Source organism: Callithrix jacchus, chromosome 21 (assembly GCF_049354715.1).
Source record: "Callithrix jacchus isolate 240 chromosome 21, calJac240_pri, whole genome shotgun sequence".
Taxonomy (NCBI): Eukaryota; Metazoa; Chordata; class Mammalia; order Primates; family Cebidae; genus Callithrix; species Callithrix jacchus.
The window spans coordinates 22,050,913-22,069,081 of NC_133522.1; the positions used below are offsets into that span (position 1 = coordinate 22,050,913).

At 35.1% G+C, this 18,169-nt stretch overlaps 2 protein-coding genes across 9 annotated transcripts in view; both read right to left on the reverse strand.

The window, feature by feature from the left end:
• The window catches only part of SAMSN1 (SAM domain, SH3 domain and nuclear localization signals 1), a 555,105-nt gene that overhangs the window by 525,676 nt on the left and 11,260 nt on the right, over positions 1–18,169 (reverse strand). For both annotated transcript variants that reach the window (XM_078358566.1, XM_054248946.2), the window contains exon 2: positions 6,858–6,938. The gene's annotated coding sequence lies outside the window, so the exon portion shown is untranslated. The remainder of the gene's footprint in view (positions 1–6,857; positions 6,939–18,169) is intronic.
• NRIP1 (nuclear receptor interacting protein 1) overlaps positions 1–18,169 on the reverse strand; it is a 113,136-nt gene that overhangs the window by 83,707 nt on the left and 11,260 nt on the right. For 5 of the 7 annotated variants that reach the window (XM_078358565.1, XM_078358562.1, XM_078358564.1 and 2 more), the window contains exon 2: positions 6,858–6,938. The exons of the other annotated variants lie outside the window; for them this stretch is intronic. The gene's annotated coding sequence lies outside the window, so the exon portion shown is untranslated. The remainder of the gene's footprint in view (positions 1–6,857; positions 6,939–18,169) is intronic. 7 annotated transcript variants of the gene reach the window in all.

Sequence of the window (18,169 nt, forward strand, 5' to 3'; positions counted from 1 at the left end):
ATTGAGACCATCCTGGTCAACATGGTGAAACCCCGTCTCTACTAAAAACACAAAAAATTAGCTGGGCACGGTGGCTCATGCCTGTAATCCCAGCTACTCAGGAGGCTGAGGCAGGAGAATTGCCTGAACCCAGGAGGCGGAGGTTGCGGTGAGCCGAGATCGCGCCATTGCACTCCAGACTGGGCAACAAGAGTGAAACTCCGTCTCAAAAAAAAAAAAAAAGACCATTCTATATATCACAGTAAGTTAAGTCACAAAAATATACATATTCAACACAAAAAGTCTGGGTACAGTCATAATTACTCTGCAACCTGTAAATTTCTAATACACATGCTATCATTTCATCTTCCTACAAATCACATGAAAAAACTGTTGCGCAAATGCAAGTAACATGCATTATATAATAAAGACGAATTTTTATGCTTGATCATTTCTAAAGCTTTACAATTGTATCAGGACAGACTCTGGAGTTCTCTTTCATCGACACTTTGATTTATCACCCTATATGAGTGACGCATCAAGTTGAGTGCTTTGTAAATCACAAATTTATAAAAGATACAGCCCCCTCCATTTAGAGTTTTACAATTTTGCTGAAGAGATGAATAAAACGCTATGAAAAACAAAGGTGGTGTGAATGGCACTTATCAACTACTATGGGAGAGTAGATGGGAGCACATGTTCCCTTCTGTCCAGCGGTCATACAAATCACGGGATGGATGGCCTTTTGGGAAAAGAAAATTTGTGGGGATCAAAAGACATCAGAGCTGAAGATAGCAAAAATAATGTGGCAGAATATGAAATGTGCAATTAACATGTTTAAGGAAGGGGCAAACAAAATATTTGATCCTGGGATATGCAGGAACCAGGTAGAAATAAGATTTGTCTTATCTTGTGAGCAAAGATCTTAGTTCAGGGTAACAATACTTTCTTCAGAAAGTTTTACTTTGCTGTGTAGAATGTATTAGGTAATAAAAACTAAAACACAAAAGACCAAATAGAAAGTTACTGTGGTAACCATCTAATAATCAGAAAGTAATAAAGCCTGAGTTTGGAAAATGAAGTGGAAAGACAAAGGAATGAAAACTTGTAATTCGTCCTGTTCCAATGAAAATGATTATTGACATAGTCATAATTATGGCTGACTGTAATCAAATGTTAAGTATGTAAAGGTATAATATAAAACCAACAACTTTCTAATAGTTTTAGAAAAGTCTTTGATCGCATTTATCATCTCATATTTATCCTACAAGGTAATAAGCATTTTAACATCCCCTTTGAATGTATTCTAGGGCACCATATACCATAACTTAATATGTCTTTAATTAAATTTTTATACTGTTGTAAAAATATTTATTGTAGCTGACCTAAAAATAAAACTTAAAGAACTACAATTAGGGGACGGGCGCGGTGGCTCACACCTGTAATCCCAGCACTTTGTGAGGCCGAGGTGGGTGGATCACGAGGTCAAGAGATCGAAACCATCCTGGTCAACATGGTGAAACCCCGTCTCTACTAAAAACACAAAAAAATTAGCTGGGCATGGTGGCGCGTGCCTGTAATCCCAGCTACTCGGGAGGCTGAGGCAGGAGAATTGCCTGAACCCAGGAAGCGGAGATCGTGCCATTGCACTCCAGCCTGGGTAACAAGAGCGAAACTCCATCTCAAAAAAAAAAAAAAAAAAAGAGAGAACTACAATTATATAACTACCTGTATAAAATGAAAGCCAATCTATACTTCTCTATGCAAAATTACTTTCCAAAATCTTTTGAGCTCTACCTGGTCTATACTAATTTAAAGATACCAAAATTTAATAACATGTCTCCTATATTTTACAGAAAAAGAAGAAATCTTTTATTAATACACTTCTCAAACTGATTGCCGACATAATTTTATTATCCAAAAGAAAAATACACATATTTATACACATAAGAAAAATTGCCTGACCATAATAATAAACTGAAAGCTTCATATTTACATATTACCTTTCAAAGGGACGTGTATGTCAGTTAGATGAAAAAACTACTTTCAAATTATTCAAATTATCCAAATGTATTATTATGCTTAAAACTTACAATTTCTGTTTTCATTTAATTTAAATATTCCCTGCCCCAGAAAACCTATGAAGGCAAATTTTCAGAAATGAAAAGAAAATGTATATCTTCTCCATGCATTCAATAAATAATTTGTCTATAAACAGTTATGTCCTCCTTCTAGATGCCTAGCCTTAGACTAGCTTCTTCAGATTTATCAGTAATGAACACAACAGAAATTCTTGCCTCAGGAAGTTTCAATTTTATAAAGATTAAATAATAAACTACAATTTAAAAAGAAACACAAATTTCATTGTATTTTTAAAAGTGTTCAGTGCTGTGTAAAAAGACAACAGCATAAAGGAGAGAGGAAAAAGAGGAGACTTCCAGTTTGAATTGTGTGGTCACTAGGGTAGGTTTCACTGAGAAGATGACCTTTCAGCTAATGCAAGGACTTTAGTTTTACACGAGGCAAGGTGAAGACTTTTAAGCACAGGAATAATTTTATTTTCTTAATAGCCAATAAGAATTGAGTGTCAAAAAGAACAGCAATTTCATTTAAGAGTGTGGAGGTAGTACTATCACAAATGTGTTGGGGTAGGGCTATAAAACAACGATGATACCCCAGATCTGTGACCCAAAAGAAGCAGCATGGTACGATTATGCTATCTATTGCTCAAAGGGCTATTCCCTCCACAATAAGTCTCCATATTGACTGTTTTCACAGGTCAATAGTCCCTTATCCACATTCCCAATTTTGAACACCAAGAAGCTTTAAAAACCAATTTGGTGGCAAAAACAAACCCACATTCATGTGAGACAGTTTACAGTCTTGATTTTTCACATTTGGCAAAAATAAACATGAAGAAACAGTAACCCTCAAAATTTAGGTAACCTTTAAATATTCTAAATAATGAAAACTCATAGGTACATCTATATGTACACATACAAACTATTTGTAAACTGCCCTATTTTATTAAATATAGTGGAGTTATATCATATAGCAATTTATCACATTCTATTAAAACAGCCATGCTTTTAAAAAAAAGAAAAATGCATTTCCCCTAAACATAAAATTCTACCTACTATAATATAAGCTGGAGTAAGATGGAAGATATGAATCTACTGTTACAGATTTTGATTTTATAGTTTAAAGATACATATCTGCCATTCAACATGCCTCCTAAACACTGGCTAATTGTTTGATCTGATATTCAACCAAAGAAAATACAATTTATTCCAAAATAGAAGGAAAAATAGGCTGTTTGAAACTTAACTTCAAGATAGTACCTCAGCATATGACATGGCACCTTCCTATTGGATTTTTAAGGGTAATTTTAACTAGACTTGAACTTGACTAAAGCACTGTCTTTTAAACACCCAAAATGTAACTCTATAGCTGTGCTGTCTAATATAGCAACCTCTAGACACATGTGGCTGCTGTGCACTTGAAAGATGACTAGTCAGAATTCAGAGAGCTGTGAGTAAAAACACACCCCGGACTACAAAAATTCAGTATACACTTACATTCTCTTTGAATGTAAAATAGCTCATAATTTTACACTGATTATTCATTAAAAGGATAACATTTTGCAGAAACTGGGTTAAATCAAATATATTATTAATTCAACCAGTTACTTTTAACCATAGCTATTAGAGACTTTAACATTTAAAATATAAAATTACATAATATAGCTCACATTATACTTCTAGTGAACAGAACTGCTCCATAGAAAAGACTTAGAAAAAGATTAGTACAACATTTCTCAAATACTTAAATGCTAGAATGAATAATTTCAATTTAATTGCCGTAGTAATAAAAACACAGAGGTCACAAGAAACACTTATCAAGAATGCTGAAATAAGTGTTTTGTAACTCAAAAGTATCTATTCCTTTAAATATTCAAAGAAGTGTCCAAATATTCAACTAATAAAAAAGTCTTCAATATGTATTATGTCTGATTTGCTTCAGAAGCCACTTTCAGTATTTGAATCATACAACCGTAAGTACATAGAGGAGGGTTTTGTGTCCTATTTTCCTTCAACAGGGTTAGAACAAACCCAGGTTTTGTTAGCCAAATATGTATAATGGAATCAGAAAGTAGGTAACTTATTTTTAATAGATGAAAAAATTTAAATAACTCCTTAGAAATAACTCTGGAGTTTACATTAAGTCAAAGAACAATACGTCTATCTAATTATAGAATCTACCATCAGCAAAAGACCCACTGATTGACATCTCTTAAATATCCTTAAAAGCACTCTAAGTGCATATTACTCTAAAGTTAAGCACATGCACATCCCACCACTCTGCAGTTCCACTCCCGTGCTTGTACTGTACTCATGAGAAATGAATGCTTATTTCTACCAAAAGATACAAAACGTTCACAGCAGCCTTACTTGTAGCCACAAACTGGAAAGAAAACTAAATGTCGATTTACAGTACAATGGATAAGTGGTGGTATAATCATAGAATAAAGATAATTTAAACGGGACAAACAAACAACATGCACAACATGGACAACTCTTACAGACATAATGTTACCAAAAAGATCAAACACACAAGAGTTCATATGATATGGTTCCAACTTTATATAGTTTAAAGCAGGCAAAACTAATCTATAGCAAAAGATGCAGAAGACTAGTTTCGGGTGGATAAGGGTTGTATTGACTAGAAAATACACAAATACAGTAAGCCTTCTGAAGTAGGGTGCTAGATACTCAGACTATACTTATATAAAAAAAAATCAAGCTAGCAAATAAGGCTGTCTATTTGATTACATGAAGTTATACTTCAGTAGGTTTTTTATAAAAGTAAGAAACTTTTTCTTAAAAGGACCTTATGCATTATGATTTCTTTTCAACATAATTACTTAAAACTAATTCCTATCTTAAATACCCATGAGAATTTGTTGATTTAATCCTTCAGCTAAGCTTTCAATTTTTGTGCAGTTTCTTTTTAATAAGAAAGAATAACTATAACTTTATTCAAACATACCTTTAATTTTGAGATATAATAAACAATAAACTTTGATGAACTGATAATTCACATTAGCATTAAAATTACATCTTTCATCTTTATAGCTAAGTGTGAATGTTTATATGAAATGTTTATAATAGTTCATTCTTTAATTTGAAAAAGGTAACTGTAAATTCCATAAAATCCAGAGTTTCTGATCATATATTTTACTGATAAAGTATATATCAAACTAAACTAATATTTGGGGTTCATTTATAAGTTCTTCCACAGACCTAATTTGCTTATTTAAATTTCTTATTTGCTTTTGTCTTTCCCCCAAAACTGACAAGAAGAGGAAGAATATGCTGGTTTGCCAATAAAGAATAATCCTAAATACAAAGTTTCCATTTTAAAGTTCAATGCACTGTGCTGGGGAGACTTATTAAAAGACTATAGTCAACCAACATAGAAATTCACACTGCATGACAGTGATTAAGAAAATACATAAAAACAGATTTTTGTGTTATTTCATATGATAAATCATGAATATACAGCTCACAAAGTTAAATATATATTATAGTAGAAGAAGATGGCCAATTCACTACTACCTTAAGAAACACATTATTTTATTACATGTATTGTATTCTTCCTTCATCTGTTTCTATTCCAAGCAAGACAGTTGGCAAAAGTTTGAGAAGGAAATCACAAGATACATAGAAGGTATAAAGTTGAACATTAAGAAGGATGCCTTGGATATAGATCAAGAAGGCTACGTTCACCACTGACAGTCAAACTGCTTGGTATATCCACAAGGGGTCTATGAGGTATTCTATGTTCTGAAAGTTGTGTCTCCCCAGAATTCATAAATTGAAACAATGTCTGCAATGTGAGGGTAATTTGGAGGTGAGGCCTTTAGGAAGTGATTAGATCATGAGGGCAATGCCCTCATGAACAGGATTAGTACCCTTATAAAAGAGGTCCCAAGAGTTTTCTGGCCATCTCTACGGTAATGTGAGGTTACAGTGAGAAGTCAGCCGTCTATGAGAAACAGGCTCTTACTAGGCACTAAATCTGCTGGCACCTTGGTCTTAGACTTCCCAGCCTCCAAAACTATGAGAAATAAACCTCTGTGGTTTAAAAGCCTCTCATCTATGGCTATGTGTTACAGCAGCTCAAATGGACTAACATAAGGTACAACAGACAAAGCACAAAGTGAGTACGTTTCTCAACAGATGATTTTAATATAATCTGCCTTCCTAGTAATATGTCACATGGCCTGACACTCTGGGTCTACAAGCAGATAAATTATTATGCTATACCAATCTATCTACAAATGATAATGCAATGAGGGAACTCAGCAAATGGCTGTTCAGAGGTAGAACCAGGTGGCCTCACTGTATTTGTCCATGAAACCTGATGACAGACTGATGCAAATGCAGATGGCAGCTGATCTCTACATTAGAAGGTAGAGCTGTCACAGGCAGGAAGAATTTTAAGATTGCCTGAATATTTCATGTATACTTCACACTATCTTAGATAAACAGGAATTTTATGTATCTCATTTTCAAATCAATATATTCTTTAAAATAGTTCTATATTAGTAAAGTAAAATGTAAATACCTTGGTGTTTACAATAGGTAAAACTGTTTTTCTTTAAACCACACTTTTTATTCACTTACACAAAATTCTGATCTACCAAAACTAAAATATAAACATCTTCTTTGTGACAAACGGCAAACTAGTTTATCAATATCTAAAAGTTAAAGAAAACATAAACAACGGAATGTGGCATAACAGTCTTACTTTTTTACAATTGGAAAGGCTTGATAACATTTTTAAAAATGGAGCAATGAGACAAAAGACAATACCTCTGGCTGTGTTTCTCCCAAATGTTAAAATAATGAGTCCTGAGAACAGAGTTCTGAAATAGCTCACAATCCAAACACTTCCTGAAAATTAAGAGAAATAAGTGTTACTTCAAGTGCACCTTATCTCAAAGAGTTGTTTTATAATGGAATTTTAACTACTAACTAAATCATCTCAAATATCAACAAAAAAGATATACTGCAAGGTAAAAAAAAAAATGTATTCATATATTTCATGATACATGCTTTCTTTGGGCAAAGTGGTTGACCAGATATAATGAAACAACTTCATTACGGAATTATTTACCAAAATATACTGCCTATCTGTTTTTATACTCCTGTAAATACTGTCCCTATTGTCAATGATGTGAAAAGTTAAGATCAAGGATAAAGAGGAATTTCAGTCAAGGATTCTGAGAGAAAAAAGTATTCAGATTATTTAACGGTCATTGCAGAGTTTGAAACACCTTGTTTCTTTTCTGTATTGCTAGGAACAGAAAATGTTAAACTGAGAATTAGAACTATACTAGATAGAGAACAACACTGATGTGGAAAAGTTCATACTTTCAGGAACAAAAAAATGGATCAAAGTTTTTGGTCATTAAGAGATATAGCAAACAACTTAACATTGTGGTGGCTGAGGAAACTTTATTTTGATCAATGCACAGTGAAGCTAGCTGGTGATAACGAAGGTATCATTCAAACTCCCTGATACTACCATAGCAGCATTCAATTTGTATCAGTCACGACACTTATATCTAATTTACACTTCTAGAATTCTCAATTCCTAGTCTATAAACTGTAATCAATTCTCAAAGATTATAGCTTTGAGTAAAAATAAATCTGTAAACCAGAATTCTAACCTCCGAAAATGAAGTAGCTATTTTTCATTTTCATTTCATTTTAACAGAAGACCCTTCAGTCTCCTTAAAACCATACAAAGGTAACAAATTTCTTAGCATAATACTTCCCCAACATCCTAACCAAGCAGGCTCTTCACCACTATACCTGTAGGTCACTTAGTCTATATCTTGCTTATGGTTATTCTCCCTGTGTCTGTGAGCCCCCAATACTCAGCATGGTGCAGGGCATAAGCTGATACTCAGTAAATGTCTGATAAATGAAATCAATGAATCATAGAGCCTTAATCAATTAATATGCCAGAGTTAAGTAAAAATAATACCATGAAAGAGAAGATGGTAGTTTTATATGGACCAACTACAATGAAAAATACATCCCTTTAGTTACTACACACACACACACACACACACACACACACACACGCACTCTCTCATCCACTCATTCACTGTCAGTTCTTCATCAGTAAGACTCCTCCAGTATCTATTTCAGTGTTCTCCTAATCCCCTGCCCCAGAGATTCAGCCTGGCTGGGTGGTGGTGTCCCTTCTACCCAGATGAGCTGGGACTCTTAGTGTGGCTGTCTGACATCCTATACCAACCAGCATGGTACTCAGGCACTAACGCAAGTCCTCTAAGCACATAAAAGTATACCTCAGAGATATCCTGGGCTCTACTCCAGATCACTACAACAAAGTGAATATCACAATAAAGCAAGACACAATGTTTTTTGTTTGCCAGTGCATATAAAAGTTGTGTTTACACTGTACTATACTAAGTGTGCCACAGCATTATGTATAAACAATGTACATACCTTAATATAAAAATACTTTACTACTAAAAATGCTAACAATCATGTGAGTCTTCAGAGAGTTCTAATCTTCAGTGGTAAACACCTTGCCTCCATGTTGATGGCTGCTGATTGATCAGGCTTGTGGTTGTTGAAGGTTGGGGTGTCTGTAATGATTTCTTCTTTTTTTCTTTAATGTGTGCACTTTTATTCAACCGGTCTCAAGTCAGTGCACAGGTAAGCCCTCGCTGCCCCACCCACTCCCAGGAAGGCCAAAAGCCTTCTTACAAGTTGGGGGACAAAAAAGGAGTAGCCACAAAGGCTAATCTTGCATAATAAAACAAAATTAAAAAGTATTAAGGTGAAGATTAAAAAAATTTGCATTATATAATTTACACGAAAGCAATGCTATTACCTCCACTGTGTGGACTCAGGAGAGGACTGGGCCATTCTCCTTAGAGAGAAATGGGGTGGCTTCTGGGAGGGAAAGGGACTTCCTGTAACAATGCATTTCATGATATGTGAAATGACTATTAAAAAAAGAATGCACAATCAATGTCCTCGGCCACATTGTAGAACTTTGGGGGATGCTCGCTCCAACTGACTGCTGTCACCTTCACCATTCCAGTTTTTAAATCCTAAGTCAAGCCAATAAAAAACAAAACAAAACAAAAAAACAAAGCCATGCCAATCTCACCTTGTTTTCTAAGCAAGTTAGGTTTTGCCGAGAAAGGGTGTAACACAGCTAAGTCACAGTCCACCTAGAAGCATTTGTGATGGACCCTCTATCGTCCGTTGTCCACCACAAATGCTTCTAGGTGGACTGTGACTTAGTTGTGTTACACCCTTTCTCGGCAAAACCTAACTTGCTCAGAAAAGTTGTCATACTCCTGCTTGCTGATCCAGATCTGCTGGAAGGTGGACAGTGAGGCCAGAATGGAGCTGCCAATCCACACGGAGTACTAGCGCTCGGGAGGAGCAATGATCTTAATCTTCATCACGCTGGGTGCCAGGGCAGTGATCTCCTTCTACATCCTGTTGGAGATGCCAGGGTACATGGTGGTACTACCAGACAGCACTGTATTGGCATACAGATCTTTGCAGATGTCCACATCACACTTCATGATGGAGTTGAAGGTAATTTTGTGGATGCCACAGGATTCCATGCCATGCTCAAACACTGCCACTGCTTTATCAATTAAGTTTACATGATACTCTAAATCCTTTGTTGGTATTTCAACAATGTTCACCGTATCTTCATCAGTAGATTCCATCTCAAGTAACCATTTTCTTTGGTCATCTATAAGAGGGAACTCCTCATCCATTCATGTTTTCTCATGAGATTGTACCAATTCAGTCACATCTTCAGGCTCCACTTCTAATTCTAGTTTTATTGCAATTGCCACAACATCTGCAGTTACTTCCTCCACTGATGTCTTGAACCTGACAAAGTCATCCACAAGGGGTGGAAGAAACTTATTTCAAACTCCTATTGATGTTAATATTTTGACCTCCCCCCATTAATCACAAATGTTCTCAATGACATCTAGAATGGTGAATCCTTTTCTGAATTGCCTTTGCCCAGATCCATCAGAGGAATCACTATCTATGGCAGCTATAGCTTCACAAGATGTATTTCTTCAATACTAAAGCTTGAAAGTTGGAATTACTACTCAATCCACAGACTACAGAATGGATCTTGTATTAGCCCCATGACTAATACAACATTAACTTCCTTGTACATCTGCATCAGAGCTCCTGAGTGACCAAGTACATGGTCAATCAGCAGTAATATTTTGGCAGGAATCCTTTTTTTTTTATTTTTGAGCAGTTGGTCTCAAGAGGAGGCTTAAAACATTCAGCAAACCATGCTGTAAACAGATGTTCTGTCATCTGGGCTTTTTCTTTCATTTATATAGCATAGGCAGATGAGATTTAGTATAAATCTTTAAGGGCTTAGGATTTTTTGGAATGGCCAATAAACACTGGTTTCCACTTCAAGTCACCAGCTGTATTAACCCCTAACAAGAAAGTCAGTTTGTTCTTTGAGGTTTTAAGGCCAGGCATTGGTTTCTCCTCTCTAGCTATAAAAGTCCTAGAGGGCATTTTCATCCAACAGAAGACTGTTTTCGTTTACACTGATAATCTGCTGTTTAGTGTAGCCATCTTCATCAAGGATCTTACCTAGATCTTCTGAAAACCTGCTGTAGCTTCTGTATCAGCAGCAGCTTCACTTTGCACTTTTATGTTATACAGGCAGCTTCTTTCATTAAACTTAGTGAACAAACTACTGCTAGCTTCTAACTTTTGTCCTATGGTTTCTTCATCTCTCTTGGCCTTTGTGGAATTAAAGAGAGTGAGGGCCCTGCTCTGCATTTGGTTTTGGCTTAAGGGAATGTATGGCTGCTTTGATTTTCTATCCAAAATATTCTCCATATTAGCAATAAGGCTATTAGTCCATTCTTGCACTAATATGAAGAAAGGCCTAAGACTGGGTAATTTATAAAGGAGTAAAGTTTAATTGACTCACAGTTCTGCATTGTTGGCAGGCCTCAGGAAACTTACAATTATCACAGAAGGTTGTAACCAAGGGGAAACCAAGGCCCCTTCTTCACAAGATAACAGGAAGTACAAGTGCTGAGTGGGGTGGGGGGTGGGGAAGCCCCTTATAAAATCATCAGATCTCATGAGAACTCACTCACTACCACAAGAACAGCATGGGGGTAACTGCCCCCATGACTGAATTACCTCCCACTGAGTCCCTCCCATGATATATGGGGAGTATGGGAACTATAATTCAAGATGAGATTTGGGTGCGGACACAGCCAAACCATATCAGGCTGCTTTGTGTTCTTATCATTCATGTGTTCACTGGAGTGGCACTTTTAATTTCCTTCAAGAACTTTTCCTTTTAGACTCACAACTTGGTGAACTGGCACAAGAGGACTAGCTTTCAGACTAGCTTGACTTTTGACATGCCTTCCTCACCAAGCTTAATCATTTCTAGCTTTTGATTTAAAGTAAGAGACCTGTAACTTTTCCTTGCAGCTGAATATTTAGAAGCCATAATGGGGTTATTAATTGGCCTAATTTCAATATCATTGTGTCTCAAGGAACAGAGAAGCCCAAGGAAAGGCAGATGAGATGGGGGAACAGACAGTCTGTAAAGTAGTCAGAACACATTGAACAATTCACTTCACTGGCTGATATGGGCACAATTCATGATACCCCAAAACAATCACGATAGTAATATCAAAGATCACTGATAACAGATCACCATGACATATATAATAACAAGTAGAAATTTTAAATATTGTGAGAATTATCAAAATGTGACCAGAGAGATGCAAAGTGAAAACATGCTGTTGAGAAAATGGTACTGATAGACTTGCTCAACTCAGGACTGCCACAAACCTTCAATTTGTAAAAAACAAAGTTATCTTCAAAGAGCAATAAAGTTAAGCGCAATACAATGAAGTGTGCCTACACGTCAGCAACACGAAAGCTACCCTACATCATTAACAGGGCATGCCACCTATGTGTATAAGTCAAAGCTACCTAGAATCAGAACTAAGGGCAGCATGTTCCCAAAATCTTAGAAGTTGACAGAAGGCATCTCCTCAAAATAGAGTTTGTAACTATCAGACAAAAACAAACAAAACCTGAAGAGACCTCCAGGTGATCAGAAAATACAAAGCATTATCATTTCCTATTAAGGACACTACTTTTTTGGGAGCTAAATAAAAACATTACCAAATCATTTTATGTAATAAAATTTAACCTTACTTTGACCTTTCTCATAAAGCAAATAAACCTCTCTATCCAATAAGATTCCATCTGAACTATGTAAGATGATAGGCAATACCTTAATTGCATTCATTTACATGACTTTGAAACTATTCTGGGCTGAAGTCACTGACTGCAAGGTCACAGAATACAAAAATGTAGAATGTATGCAATGTACCAAGGAGAAATGATCCACTTAGACAGTGTGGCAGCACCTTTTTCATCCATCATTAGGAGACACCAAGTGCTTAACGCAATCGACAGGTGCAGATATCTCTACTTAAAATATATCACATGAATACATACACACACACACACATACATGTTCATTTTATAAACACATAAGCAATATTAAAATATATATTTAAGTTCATCATGTATTATGGTTTTCTTCTTAAAAATAATCTGCCTACATAGAGGAAAAGAACAATTCTATAACCTAATAGCATTTAGAATCAAAATATAATATAGGGCCATTATTTTTCCATTGTCTTATAAAGTTTCTAACAACTAATATTCAGGTTACAAAGCTATAGTTTTAGGACAAGAATTACAAACACAGGATGCCAAGTATGTTAAGACTTCCTGCTTTCATTTTTTATAACCTAAACAAGCATATATTCAACTAATTTGCTTAGAGAAGCATACTTTACATGTCTCAAATCCAATACTACATTAATAACAGAAAAGAGGTACAATAGATTGACAAATTAACTACCATAGATTAAAGGGATAATGTGTATTCCACAAAATCAAAACACACACACACAAAGTTAACCCTACAAAATATTTCCCATTAGCTTTGTAAAATGCAATTGTAACATAAACTATATATTATTGGCACTTGAAGTTACTGGAGAAAAGGGAAGGAACTCAAAAGAATAAAATTCAGGGTACTTTTTAAATGTTTATAATACTAATACATTTGCAGAATGTCAAGTATTTGTTTCAGGTTTAATACATCATCAGGAGATTCATTTAAGCAGTTTCCACTCATTAAATCAGGTAAATCTCTTACATTTAATTTACTATCCAAGCACTTTTCACTACTCAAGCCAATCTTTTGCAACTTACAAATGATTTAATGAAAGAGAAGCAATGATATTATAAAATTTATGCTTCTTCACCTTCTCTCCCTGCGGAGAAGGGCAAAATTTCTTCACTCAAATCTATATTAGATCCAAATCATTTCAAGTGAGGCTACTCCACAAAGAACACAAGGATGGATTCGTATTTCATCAACATATGCCTAACTAAACTCCAATACATGATGTCACTTTGTCCTTTGTAAATGAGAAATAAAATTTCTCAATGTCTTTCTATAAGGTAAGCCAATTCACTTTGGATTAGCTTAGTTTAAAAATAAATGCATACATATACTTAACAAAATACTAATTACTATTATCATCTATGGATAACTTTCAGTGACCACATCTTCTTCATGTATTTTAATTTTCTTTCTATAAAAACACTACAGTCAGACATGAAATATATAATCTGTGTAACTAGATAAAAGGCAATTCATGGTTCACATTATTTGACAAGGATAAGCTACTGAGACCAATCAGAACTTTCCAATGTGTTTCCAATGTTCTTGGCTACATTTATTTGAACTCAAACCTCAGGAAGAATATTCAGATAAAGATAACTTGTTCTTCTCAAACATTCTCTCTCTGCCTTTCCCAAAAGACTGAATGAATGCACTATGTTCCTAAGTTCATTGACTATGAGTACAACATCTGATGATTTCATTCACATAAGATAGGGATCCTTCCTTTCCCTGGATATCAGAATATGTTGGAGCCAATTTCTATAACCACAACCTAGTATTTGTGTATCTTTAAGTGGGCTACAATCTAGAACTAAAAATGAACTATATCAACGGCATCACACTTAACAGATTTCAATGAAGAAATGGGTTATAGTCTAAGTTCAAACACACTTCAAACTCACGTGATCACGGTAAATCCTACCCTCAAAGCAAGTACATATGCGTGTATTGTTTGTGTTATGTGATGTATATTATGATAGTTTTGACCCCATTCTGGCTGGAAGAGATGACAGCCAATTCTTAAAGAGATGACAAAGGACTCGGCACTTTCACATGCAAACTAACCAATTCATAGCCATACCTCCACTACCTGGCCCATATACCTAGGAGGCAATATTCCTCTGCCTTCATCATTTCATGACCAGACACCAGAAAAACTAGGGATCTTATAGTTTAGAACTTGTATACCTGTAACTTATTCAAAGCTATTATTATATACCTATAGCTTATTATTAGTAGCAGCAGTAGCATTTACCTATAGCTTATGCATACTAGCTAATCCTAAACTTGGTTACCTGGCCTGCCTCGCTTTTAAAACCACAGTACTCCAGAAAAGGCAGTGGCCTGGCCTCTTTCCTAGCTCCTGCCCCTTTGGCCCCTCAACCAATGCTGATGCTTTCCCACATGGCCCTGAATGGAATGCTGTGCCTTCGAGAACTCATGAGTACAATAAACTTTGTTTTCCTGAGCCTCTCCTGTGTCTCCTCTTGTTAATGCACCTGACTGACCACATAAAAGAGCACAAAACTCTGTGTGTTGTGTGTGTGTGTGTGTGTGTGTGTGTGTGTGTGTGTGAGATTTTCATTTTATTTTCCCTTGTTCAGGAGGTCAGTTAAAAATTATTACACCTTTAAAAAGAAGTACCTAAATAAACAAATCTACCAATTCTGTATGCAAAATTGAATCCTGGACTGGCAGTGTTGCTCAGATAACACTCAGAAAAGAACAATGTGACTGAAACTATAAGAAACAGGTCACAAACACTCGATTTAAAATGTGAACACCTGCTATGGAATATGTTAATTCACAAGTTCATCTAGGAAATATTTTTCTTCCTCCCTCACCTACTCCCCAACCTATCTTGCATTTAACTCTATAAACAGCAGTTATCCCCATTATAAAACAGTTGACGGTTAAAACAATGAGCCAACAAAGAAAGTATAATATTCTATAACTGACATTTACTGCACTGGCCTTGGACTTCTAATCTTTACCAGACAGGCACACAAATCAATCCATCAGCTCATAAAGGTGTGCTTTTTTAACCTCTAAAACAGATGGGATTGGCCAGAAGTGTCTGGCATGTCAAACTGCTAATCACTGCTGCCCTTTGCACAAAATAACCCACTTAAGTTGAGGCATGGTTGCACTGTAACCGACATTAGTCTGTGGGAAACCCATTTAACTGTCACACACTCCTGCCACTCCTGCTCTCCCTTAATTAAGCCTAATGCCTTATGCTTTGACCTTTTGTTCTAGCCTATTAACCCTATCTAGTACAAGTTCAGTTATGTTAAGCTAAAAACTTTGCTGCAAAATATTAAATGCCAAGCTAAAAAAATCATAAGGGACATCCTCCCAGCCCTAAGTTCTGTTCACCCTGATACTCAATTCATTTGGAAGTAAAACCTCACTTTGGAAGTAACACTGATACTGAAGCAAGAAACGTTGAATGACTCACCCATTTCATAGCTTTTCCATGGCAAAGCTTCAGTAAAACCTATGTAATTCCTAGCTCCGCTTCTTTATTCTCCATGGTGTTTCTGATTAATAATTAAACCACCTGGAAGTGTGTTGAGGATACTAATATTTTCACCACAAATTATACTTCGCCATCCTCTAGAATATGCTATGCAAAGAGGCCTAAAGCAAAATAAATGGTGACTTCAGCAGTTGAGAAGTAATGATTCCTTTCCCCATCCACACATCAAAACTTCCTATACTATTCTTTCACTACCTTTTTTTCCTTTTGAAAAGTAACAGTGGTCACTGAGAACTACTAAATCCTGTAACACTCACAAGGTAGCATGTACAATTTTTCCCCCATACTTCACAGAAGTATTCAATAGAGCCAATGACTTAAACTACAGAAGGCAATTACAACTTGCTCCTTATCCTCACTGGACAAATTCACACATCATATCTTTTAAAATATATCTTTTTTACACCTGTATGCATGTGAATTGCTGTTCATATTTACCAGGATTCCCAAACACAAAATCAAAAAAATGTTCGAATTTACTCTAAAATAAAATTAAATGTAATCCAAACTAACATGCAATCATTAAAGATATTTTCGTTTTACCACATAGTGATGTACACTGTTATTTTTCCTTCCATTTACTTTATACAATTAGAAAAAAAAAAATCTTAACATTCTCATTGTGACACATGAAACAACTTAAAGATTAGCAACAAAACAAAATTTGAATTTCTATGATCAGTGTGAAGAAATGTATATTAATTTTAGACTTTCAAAGAATTTAAAGTCAGATTTTAATTTTACTTTTGTTGACTGCCCAAAGGCCCATTTTAACTTTTCTTAATATTAACCAATATTATCTTTTGCCTTTACCAACTCTGAACTTTGCAGTTTTAAAGTAACATGCCATTAAATAGAACATACAATGATTTTGCAAAAGCAAGATCATTTAGAGTATTGCCGAAACAATGAATAATCTCAATGGGATAATTTATTAAAGGGGGAAAGAAGAGAATAAGAGCTTAAAATTCAAAGGGAATGTGTTTGTGTTATTAGAATGATGCCTTCAAAGAAAAGCATTCCTTGGCAATAAAGAGAGGAATACCCATGGATGTATAAAATGTAAAATAAATGGATGGATGAGTAGTCAAAGCTAAGCAAACACTTGTATCAGAGGCAACTACAGCAACTTTAGTTTTATCCACCCTTTCCGTCACAAAGGATAATGTCAATCTTGATCAGACATCGTGCCTTAGCTACAAGTTTTAGTTCATGAAATAGAAATTAACTTTGAGTGTCTGCTGAGGAAACCAACAGTCAGAAATTCACAATCATGACTAATGCACAGAAACTCATGCATTTCTATAACATACTGACTGACACTAAGGAACAATGAAGGAAAAAGTGGTTCAGGAACTCAGGATAAGCACTGGTAGAAAGCACACAGGAGAATACAGAGCATAAACAGTAAATGTGCTCATTTTTCTGCCCTTTTACTTCACATATTAGTCTAAGAATTAGTTTATTCTTCTTTTGCTATGATTTATAAGCATGTGAATACATAGAAATATGAGCCAAAGAAATATACTGTCAAACTCAAAGTTACCTTTGTTAAAAAAACAAAAACAAAAAACTTTGTCTTCACAAAGCAAGGAACTAGGTTAACGTTATTTTAAGAGCATCTGTTAAAAATCAATGTTATAAATATATATCCAGGTAATTTATATATTTTCATTAGCATTTTAAAATAAATTTCTCCTCTACAAATCTCTGAGCTCCGTTTCAAAATATTTTCTGTCCCCTACCAGCAGTTATTAATGTAATTAAATATGACAGTGTTCTAACAGTCAGGTAATTCACCTCTAGTAAAGAGCAAATTTTAGTTTCTAAAATTTAGAAGAGCTTCATATATTACTGAAGTCCTATAACTTACCAAGTTCTGAATTATCAATTGTTCTTGATACCCTCTCTTAACTTTTAAGGTTATTGCACACCAAAACTAACTCTAGATGTGAAATGTTAAGATTTCTACCTGCCCAGGCCGTCAAATCCAATGCAGTTAAGTGTGCCCAGATGGTGGTAGGTCCTTTTGATTCCAGGAAGTGAAGCTAAGGAAACTGCCTAGAAGGCTCTAGAAATATTCTGATTCATTTTCTTATCAAAAAAAAAAAAGGTTGTCCCCAAAGATTTTGCTAAACATGTTTTCTAATATGTTATAATTTGTGTTATTTCTGAAGAAATGTAGTATTACTAAACAAATTATTTCAAGTACCAATTAATTAAAATGTCACTAACAGTTAGTTTCACTTTTTTTTAAATATGCCTGGAAAGAAGATGAGAAATTTTAAG